Source organism: Vombatus ursinus, unplaced genomic scaffold (assembly GCF_900497805.2).
Source record: "Vombatus ursinus unplaced genomic scaffold, bare-nosed wombat genome assembly UNPS02014942.1, whole genome shotgun sequence".
NCBI classification, from domain to species: domain Eukaryota; kingdom Metazoa; phylum Chordata; class Mammalia; order Diprotodontia; family Vombatidae; genus Vombatus; species Vombatus ursinus.
Genome location: NW_020954720.1, coordinates 14,772,884 through 14,784,342, shown reverse-complemented (window position 1 = coordinate 14,784,342; position 11,459 = coordinate 14,772,884).

The window sequence follows — 11,459 nt, the reverse complement described above, 5'->3', positions numbered from 1 at the left end:
CTCCTTTTTTATTGATTAACAGTCTAGACCACAGCACAATTAAAGGCTGTTAATGTCTCCTTTTCTTTTATTGCTATCCTTTTTCTCCAAAACAATGTTTTGTAAATTTGACTCAGTTGTGTAATTCAACCATTCATTTATTCAATAAATATTTATTACATATTTACTATTTGCCAAAAACTGTGCTTGACACAGAATATAATGACGAAACTATGAAATAGTCCCCTCAAGGGGATTCCCTCATCAATTTTACAAATGCATTTTTCCTGGCTTTCTTGATGTTCCCCTTTCACACTCTCTGTTTTTTATTATACTTATTCCCTAATCACCTATAACAGAATCTAAGCTCTTTTAGGGCAGGGTAATTCATGCCCTTAAACTGAATGTTTTTATTTGAATATTTCTAAAACCTAACAATGATAATAAAGTAGACATTTAATAAATGTTTCATAAACTTATTTAAACTAAATTGAACATTCATGTAAAGTAGAGGACATAAGACTATAATAAGAACAAAGTAATTCCATGCCTATACTTACCACCATCAGTAGAAAAGATATAAGGATAAAATAAAAAGGAACTCTACTCTGACCTTAAGCTCTTTTCTAATTGGTGAAGCACCCAAATGAAGGACTTTGTTTCTCTGCTGTTCTGTCTTTTTGCTTGTTTTTGGTGATGAGAGATGCCTATGGTCATGTATTAAGTCATATTCTAGGCACTGTAAGAGAAGCATTGGATTGTAATTTGGTTTCATCCTATTTGTAAGAAAGCATGTGGTTTTGTATCTGTATGGTTACTCTGACTAATTGTATGCTTGAAGTATAGAAGTTTTTTGATATACTTAATCACATATATGGAGCTAGAAAATTTTGACCCAAGCCAAATGGGGTCACAAAGAGTCAGACATGACCAAAAAAACTCAAAAACAACAAAAATATCTGTTTGTTAGATTTCATGACATAATCGTCTCATTTCTGGTACCCATTTATTGTCCTGTGAGATAAGCATGGAAAGATGTTCTAGTTGCCGATTTGGAAAGATAGTCAGGTTTACTTCCCAATCCCTAGAGCCATATTTACAACAAAGTGTCTCCACATGAATAAAGTAGTGACTAACATTGTTTTTTTTATTATAATGCTAGGAAAACCAGCTTATTTTTGTGTCATGTTTTCTAATTTTTAAAATTCTTTTACATTTTGACCAGCCATAGATTTTTTTATGCTGGACAAAATCAAAATAAATGACCTCTTTTTAGGGGAACAAGAATGAAGAAATATGAGCACAATAGAAAACAACACAATTCAAGTCATCAACCAGCATTCATTAAGTGCCTATTATGTACCAGGGAGGAGTAAGAATCTAAGCAATTGTGCTAGTCCATTATTCACTATGGCTCTTTTACAGAATCTATGGCAAAAAGAGATAACTCTTTTGACAGCTGCTTATTTCACCCTATTCTCATATAGGCAGAGCCCAAATTGGTAGAGGAAACTGAAGACTAGAATTTAAAATAGCTCTTGGCCATTCAAATCTTTGCAGTTCACATTGTAACCACTGGATCCATCGGGAACAAGTTTTAATGCATTTCTTCTGTACCAATTTCTCTACTAGCTCTTATACAGAAAAGGCACTTTTCTGAAATTAGTTCCTATACTCACCTTGGAAATATATTACTGTTCTGAAGTCCTCATCCTTTTTATTCTAGAGTATTTCCATTTATTTATTGGTGAACATCTTCTGCAAATGACATTGGTGACCTTTCTTAACAACAATGAATGTCGAACAACTGTTGTTTTCAAGTGGAGGACAGTATTCTCAGAATTCTTGTTGAGCCAAATGGATCTTGTTCCTGTCTCATAAATTATTTGCTTCTCTGCATCATAGACCCAAGGGAGTTCCATCCAAGTTAAATAACTGACTGTGTCTGTTTCTAGAGGTTGGGTCTAGTCTTTCCTGCTCATTAGAAGCCCAACTTCTTGCACAGAGCATCCACTTCACAAGTCTTTCTATGGTGTGAAAGTTTATCAAAAGCTAATATTGGTAAATTGTATGTTCTCAAGAGTGTCCTCTCCTTCCCATTCTCTTCACTGTAGGGATCTTCTGACTCACTCTGTCTCTATCATCATGGAAGACTACAGCTGATTATTTTGGGCTGACTTCAGTGATTTCTTAGAATTTATCTGTTTGTCAAAATTGTTGAGGACTAGGAGACTTACAATTATTCTATTTGTCACAGAATTAAGAATATCAAATAATGTAATGTTTTGTGCATCAATTTAATAATAGCTAGAAAAATGAGCCAAATGCAATATAAATTAAAATTATAAGCCTATTACAGCAGAAATAATATTTCAATTCAACTCTATGAAAGAATGCACAAAGAGCTCAAAACAAAAAAAAAACCTACTGTTTACAAAATTTTTGACAAACACATTGTTTTAAAGATAAACAGTCCTAAAAATTTAGAATGCTTTGTACCTCTCTGGCATTATTAAAATGTAAGGGAAATAGAATTAAAGAATGACTGAAAAATCATAGTGAGCTATTCTCTATACTACTCCCAGAAAAAAAAAAAAGACTACTACAAATGACACGGATTGAGTCAGTGCTGTAATTTATAAGGGGAGGGGGAAGGCAATAGGATTCAGTAAATGGACTCTATACTATACACTATCAACTTCAAATTTAGGAAAACCTGAGTTCAAGTTCCAGATCTTTCAATTCTGCTTTGTGAATCCAATCGAGGTTTTTTGCCTCTCTGTTTTAAGAAGCTATCTAATAACTGCAAGTTGGAGAAAAATTGCTAGTCTTCATTGACAGAGGGATTATCATTACTGTAAGTTCCCTATATCAATAAAATCACAGGTCTGAATTAAAAAAAAACAGACAGAAAGTCCAGATTTCATTTCTTCAGAATATAAGTGAAATCAATCATCAAGATGACTGTGTATGCCCAGGCTTATTTTCTGTTAGTTTCCACATAATAGTTAAGTCCAAATTCTGACCTTAATTTGCATCCCAACTAGATATACAAGAATTCTAAGAGTTAGTTCCAAAGGGTCTGAAAGTGTTGACACAATAATGTCCTTTGATTTTTTTCTGTCTATGTCCTAGTTCACAATTCCTCCCACACTATAGATCCAAGATCCTAAATTCCAGGAATCTAAGAGTAGTTAATAAGAAATAGACAGAAACTCAGACTGAGATTGAAGGACAAGGTATGATGTTTACTATCTAGGTTTTTGCTTGTTTTTGCTTGTTATATTATCCAGAAGGAAGTTCCCCAGAGCTATTCTTACAACTTTATCCAATGAATTGTCCCATTTTATTTTCCTCATAATTTGGATCAACACATTTCCCTGGGTTGAAATATATTAACATAATAAGCCAGATCCTCCCATTGCTCTGAAAGAATCCCTTTAGAAGTTATAGCACTGGAAATTTTGGAAAGGATATTATTTTAGAGCACTGTGTTGCTGTGAAATATATTGAAAGAGCTCCTCATTAGCTGTTTGACTTACTGCTTTCTCTTCCCTGTAACACATCCCTCTGTGGGATCCATTTTCAAACTCAAATATCAGTATAATGAAAACTATTTTCAAATATCATTTATACTACTTTATTCATGGCATCAGATGAAAATAGCATCTCTTTTTTTTTCTTTTGAATGCACAGAGTCTCAGATTTGCCAGGGACTTCAAGTAGGCAATCTAGTCCAAATTATCCCTAAATATTAATCCCTACCACAACATATCCAACATGTGATTGTATAGCCTCCACTTGAAGATCTCTAAGATTGAAAGACCTACTGCCTCTTATGTAATTATTAGGACCTTACATCAAGCTAAAACCTGCCATTCTTCAACTTTTACTGACTACTCTTATTGCTGCCCTCTGGGGCCAAAAAGAGAAATTGTAATCTTTATTTTACATGATAGCTTTACAAATTTTCAATGATAGTTTATCCTACCCCATCCCAAGTCTTCTTTTCTCCATGTTAAACATCCCTAGTTCTCTGAGCTATCAGTGAAACTGTATGACTGGACCCAACCCTGTAAACCTAGTCGTGTTTTGATGCTTTTCAGCTTATAATTGTAATTCTTAAAATGTAATTCCCAGAAATAAACATAATTTTCAGGTGTGGTTTGATAACTCAGCCCTACACACTGTATCTCTTTTCATGTAAGTCTAAGATTTCATTATCCTTCTTGGCATTCAAAGCCCTTCCTAACCTCCCTCTCTCCCCCCACCCCCAACACATATATGTCTTTCCGGTCTTCTTATCCATGATACCATCCCCAAATACTCTGGGACCAAGTAAAACTGGTATCCTTGCTATTCCTTGTATGAGACATTCCATCTCCTGAATCTGAGCATTTTCATTCAATATCCCCCATGCCTGAAATGCTAGCCTTTCCCATTTTCTCCTCCTGGCTCCTCTGCTTTACTTCAAGGCCTAGGTAAAATTCCATTTTTTTACAGTAAGCTTCCTCAGATCCCCCTTACTTCCATATTTTGATTATCTCCAATATCTTAAATGAATATAGTTATTTTCATGTTGTCTCCTTCATTAGATTATGAGTTTCCTAAAAGCAGACATTGTCTTTTGCTATTCTTTACATCCCTAGATCTTAGCACAGTGCCTATAAGATTGTAGACAATTCATAAATTTTTGTTGACTGACATTTCATATTTTTGATTCAAGTTAAGCTTACAGACCACTACAATTCCTGGATCTTTTCTAGACAACTGCTATCTAGCCACTCTTTTCCTGTTGTATAATTACATTAATAATGTTAACAATAATGGAGCATTTTAGATACTACAAAGTATCTTAGTAACATTTTCAGATTTTAGTCTAATAACAACTTTAAGAAGTATTTCGAGTGTTATTATCACCATTTTACAAATATGGAAACTGTGACTTAGAGCCATTAAGCCACTTGGCATTGTTTCATATTCAATAATATGGAGATAAGATCTATACCTAGATCTTACTGTCAGAGCCAAAAACCTTTCCAGCATACAATACTGCTTACTGTATATGGGAAGTTGATTTTTTTTTACCTCTAGTATGACTTTGTTTTTATCTCTAATATTTCTGTTTATTTGATCTATCCCATTTTTCTAGCAAAGTATTTTTTGGAACCTATCATCTAACATGTTACTTATTCCTTCCATTTTTGTGTCAGTTGAAAAAAAATTGATAAGCATAACTTCCAAGTCTTTACTTTTGTAAAGATAGCAGTAAGAGTGGTAATAGAACAAGGCTAGAGGACTTCTTTGGGGCACTTCACTAGAGACACCCTTTGAATCCAGATAGTCAACCAGTTCTAACTTCACATAAGTATACCTCTTCATATCTTTCTATCTTTTCCACATGATAGAATAAAGGGCTTTGTCAAATTTTATGATAAGATGTAGGTAAACTTTGTGACATACTTCCAATCTACCAATCCAATAATCTTGTTTAAAGAAAGGAAATAAAGTTAATATGATCATGTAAGCTAAAAGAAACCTTAGAGGCATTATAGGTGAATCTCTTTATTTTATAGATGAGGAAATTGAGGCTCTAGAAAATTAGTAACTTGTCCAAGGTCACAAATAATTTGAACCCAGGTCTTCCTGACTCCATCATCAAAAGTCTGTTCTTGTTCATCCTCCTCTCTTTCCTCCTTAATTAAGAATCTGATAATGATATATCATATCCTTTAACTGTTGTTATATCCCTTTTCCTTGCCAATGCCAACTCAGATACACATGTCTGGAACCCTTCCTCTCACACTTTTTCTTAAAGATTGACCCTTTAATCATTTCCCTTCTAATCTTTGATCTTCACTTTTTTCTGTTTCTGTCCCTGCTGCCTGCAAACAAGATTAAGGCTCCATGACAAAGGAACAACTTTGACATGAGTGACTCCATCTTGAATTTGTAATGAGCATGTGAACTTTAAGTACCTAATTATGAAAACAGTAAATATGAAAAACTGATGGTTGTGAGATGTCTGGTTATTTTTCAAAAATATCTATTTATGTCTAATTTAGTCGTCTCTTGGAGAGAATAAAGGAAGAAAAAAACAAAATTTACATGATAATTTTGTTGTATATTTGAATAGAATAGCAAGTTGTACATAGTAAATTTGAAGTTTCATGTACTATCTTTTTATTGTACTGTTATGAAAATGCTTATTTTAATTCATAAATTAGGTAATTTTTAAAAATGCTGTTTGGTCAGGATGTCTGGTCAAGATGGCCAGATCTAATTTTTATTATGAATTACTTAATCGCCTTGACTTGTGAAATCAATGTCTTTATACATTAGCAGAAACACTATTGGTTATCAATTAGATCAGCTAAAACTTGGTACATCAAGTACCCCTTGAAAGCATGCCACACTAAGTCAGATTAGTCATTGCTGGTCATGACAGAATGGACTACTGCTAAAACAAAAACCATTTCGTAAACCCAGGAAAATAGAACTAGGAAAGCCTGTATTGCTAATGATCTGAGATTTTAGATTAATGAGTCTCCAGTTTAATGGGGCCCACATGGGCCCTACTTCAGTCTTATCTGAGACCAGAGTAGGTGAGGTCTGAACCTCATCCAATGCTGCCTATAGCAGACAAATTGGTTTGCCTAGATTCAGCTCCTTTCACCCTTGAATCTCCTATTTATCATGTCCCTGTCCCTTATCCTAGAGGTAATATTGTTTGAGGTAGTTTAAAATATTAATGAGTCTTCCTAATTGTACATTGAAATAACATAATTTCCATAATTCAAGGTAGGAATCAAATTATGAACTTTTCCCCTCTCCATTAAGTAATGAAGTAATGAAAATAAATGAATGGAGTAATTGAGTGCACATACACAAATATTACCAAATTTTGTTTTTCTTGCCTTTTCTTCAAAGGTATATTTTTAGTTTTGGTTGTATATTTCACATAATGCCTTGGACAACTGAAATCAAGAAGTTAATAATAAAAGATCACCCTCTTTACGTTGTTGTCTTAAATCTTTCCAGACTTTCATGACCAAACTCCTAGAAAAATCTGTTTACATGAATATACCCCCTACTTTCTTTTTTCTTGCATTCACCTTTCAGCCCTTTATAATCTAGCATCTATTGCCATCATTCAACTGAACTTGCTCTATGATTGATATCTAATTGCCCAATTAAATTATTTTTCTGTCTTCATCTTTCCTGAATTTTTTTCCATTTGACTGTTGACAATCTTATTCTTCTAAATTTCTTCTCACTTGATTTTCTTTATATTACACTCTCTTGACTCTCTTGCTTTCTGATTGAATTGTCTCAGTCACTTTTTCTGACTCTATATACCATATCCTTTAACTGTTGTTATATCACAAAACCCTGTCCTGTGATCATTCTTTTTTCTCCTTCTATAATTTCTCTCCTGTTAACTTCATTATTTCCAGTAGGTTTAACTGTCCTCTCTATACACAAGTCAAAGATCTCTACATCCAAACTCAATCTCTCTCCTAAGCTCTAATCACTCATCACCAATTAAATACTTGGCATTTCAAGCTAAGTGTCCCATAGTAATCTCAATCTCAAGTGAACTAATGTCTACAAGTGAACTAATTATCTCTTACCCTTAAAGAGGGGTGTACTGCTGCTAGCTTATATTAGGTCACAAGAATGGATAATTAAATTTTCAGTACAAGCATTTGCACTTCAGGAATCAGCAAATGCTAGAAATTGGGTATGATTTAATATTTTGTTAGTTATCTGGACTTGAGAAAGTTAAGTAGAGAGGGGGGTGGAGCCAAGATGATGGAGTAAAAGCAGTGACTTGCTTGAGGTCTCCCCCAAACCCCTCCAAATACTTGTAAAAAATAGCTCTAAACAAATTCTAAAGCAACAGAACCCATAAAAAGACAGAGTGAAACAAATATCCAGCCCAAGACAACCTGGATGGTTGATTGGACAGGTCTATCATGCCGGGATGGAAGAGGAATGCAGACAAACCTGGTCTCAAAAAAGTTGGAGCAGGCCTCAGAGGACTGAATCATGGGCAGCTGTGGAGGTTTACAGACTTCTCAGCCCACAAACATCAAAGATAACTTAGAAGATCAGTAGGAAAAGTCCGTGACCATGGTGAGAGAGAAGCTCAGTCCCAGCCCCAGTCCTGGTGCAGCCCTGGGGTGGCAGGCTCCTTCCAGAGCTTCCAGCCCACAGATTGAGGGGGAATTGAGGGGCTAAACAGAGGGGGGATTGCAGGGCTCTCTTTGCTGGTACTGAGGCAGGATTCTCTTGCTTTACCCTTGCTTAGATCTGGGTCACAGTTCTGGGTGGTGTTTCTGGGGCAAGAAAGAGCACCAGCATGGTGGAGCTCGTAGTGGCGGTGGAAAGGGAATCTTCTTCACCATTCCAAGGCAGAAAAGAGTGCTTGTGGTCACTCATAGACCAGAGCACAGGCCAGAAAAGGAGTAAACACCTCACACTTGATCATAATACCTTGGAAGAACTGAAAATTTACAGTTCCCTAGAAGTATCTTTGAAAATAGCTACACAAAACCCATGAAGCTTGGGACAGTCCAGTCTCCACACTGGAAGCAGACCCCCACCATAACAAAGAGTTTAAAACTCAAGTAATTAGTTGAGAACATGCACAAACATCTTAAAAAATAGCCTAACTCAAATGGCAAAAGAGGTCCAAAAAACCAATGAGGAGAAGAATGCCTTAAAAAGCAGAATTGGCCAAATGGAAAAGAAAGTCCTAAAGCTCACTGAAGAAAATACTTCCTTAAAAATTACAATGGAGCAATTGAAAGCTAGTGACTTTATGAGAAATCAAGATGCTGTAAAACAAAACCAAAAGAATGAAAAAATAGAAAACAATGTGAAATGTCTCATTGGAAAAACAACTGACCTGGAAAATAGATCCAGGAGAAATAATTTAAAAATTATTGGACTATCTGAAAGCCATGATCAAAAAAGCAGCCTAGACATCATAAGAAATTATCAAGGAAAACTGCCCTGATATTTTAGAACCAGAGGGTAAAATAGAAATGGAAACAATCCACCAATAACTTCCTAAATGAGATCCCCAAAAGAAAACTCCTAGGAATATTGTAGTCAAATTCCAGAGTTCCCAGATCAAGGAGAAAATATTGCAAGTAGCCAGAAAGAAACAATTCAAGTATTGTGGAAACACAATTAGGATAACACAAGATTTGACAGCTTCTACATTAAGGGACCAGAGGTCTTAGAATATAATATTCCATAGATTAAAGGTGATAGGATTGCAACCAAGAATCACCTACCCAACAAAACTGAGTGTAAGCCTTCAGAGGAAAAAAATGGAAATTCAGTGAAATAGAGAACTTTCAACATTCTTGATGAAAAGACCAGAGCTGAATAGAAAATTTGACTTTCAAACACAAGACTCAAGAGAAACATGAAGAGGTAAACAGGAAAGAGAAATTATAAGGGACTTATTAAGGTTGAACTGTTTACATTCCTGAATGGAAAAATGATATTTGTAACTCATGAGACCTTTGTCAGTATTAGGGTAGTTGGAGGGAAAAAATTATATGTATGTATAGATAGATATATAGAGGGCACAAGGTGAGTTGAAGATGAAGGGGTGATATCTGGAGAATAAAATTAAGGGATGAGAAAGGATTATGCTGGGAAAAGGAGAAAGGAAGAGGTAGAATAGGGTAAATTATCTCACATAAAACAGCCAAGAAAAAGCTTTTACAGTGGAGGGGAAGAGGAGGAAGGTGAGAGGAAAGAGTGAATCTTGTTCTCATCAGATTTGGCTTAAGGAGGGAATAACATACACACTCAATTGGGTAGGGACACCTATCTTACCTGACAGGAAAATAGGGGGAAGGGGACAAGAGAGCAGGGGGATGACAGAGAGGAGGGCAGACTAGGGCAGAGGGTAATCAGAAGCAAACACTTCTGAGGAGGGACAGGGTCAAAAGAGAGACTATAATAAATTGGGGATGGAATAAGATTAAGGAAAATATACTTAGTTTTTCACAACTTCACCACTATGGAAGTGTTTTGCATGACTACACATGTATAACCTGAATCAAGTTGTTTGCTTTCTCAATGAGGGTGGGTGGTGAGGGAGGAAGGGAGAAAATTTGGAACCCAAAGTTTTAAAAACAAATGTTAAAAATTGTTTCCACATGCAACTGGGAAATAAGATATACAGGCCATGGGGTATAGAAATCTATCCTGCCCTACAGGAAGATAAAAGGAGAAGGGGATAAGGGAGGTCAGATTAGGGGAAGTGGTATTCAGAATGCATAACATCTTAGAGTGGGGGGAGGAATGAGATGGGGAGAAAATTTGGAAACTCAAAATCTTGTGGAAGTGAATGTTGAAAACTAAAATAAATTAATAAAATCTGGGTGGAAAGTTAAGTAGAAAATGTTAATAAAGCATATTAAATTTAAAAGTTTTCCATGGATATTTTTTGATAGCTGGTTGTTAATCATTTACTAGTATACCTTTCCCCCAAAACCACTTCTCTTCCAATTTTCTTCTAAAGACATCACCATCCTTTCAGTCTTGCCAAATGGCAACCTTCATGTTATCATTGATTTCTGATCCTTCCACATTTCATTTATCCATTCAGTTTCAAAGTCTTGTCATTTCTACCTGCACATGTTTCACTATTCACATAATCATCACCTTAGTTCAAGACCTTATCACTACTAGAGTATAACAATAGTCTCCTAATTTATTTCCATGGTTCAATATTTTCCCCCATTTAAGTGTATTTACCATGCCACTACTAAAATTATTTTCCTTAAGTATAGATCTGATCATTTTACCTGTTATTCAGCTAACTAAACTGAATACTTATTGACTCCTGGCTAAAAGATGGACTACACTGTTTGGCTTTTACAACTCTTTATAACCTGGCCCAAACCTACTTTTCCAGCTTTGTTATAGTTTAGCTCTAGCCATATTGACCTTTTTATTCACCTTCACACATGATACACCTTTTGAAATAGTCATCTAGATGCCTGGAATGTATTCACTGTGCATTCTACTTCTACTTCATAGCTGTTATTAGACTTTACTTCAAATATAATATTTCAAAAATAATCAAATCAAGCATTTGTTTTATACATGAAGACTTTTCTCATCCACCCAGGTGCTAGTCTCCCCTCTCCCCAAATGACCTTATTTTTGTGCTTTATATGTCATATCATGTATGTTCATAATACTACCCTGAAAGAATGTAAACTTCTTTTTGTAAAATACAATTTCATTTTCTTTTAGTACATCTACCCTTTGGCAGAGAACTTGGCACTTAGTAGATATTTAATAAATGTTAGTTGATTGGTGAACTGATTAATGAAATTATGCTGTTTTTTGTGATCACTTCTTTATCTAATCATTAATCTTTCATTTAATAGGTTCTGAAATACCTCATTACTTTGAAGATCACAGGTGACAGGGAAGTTTTC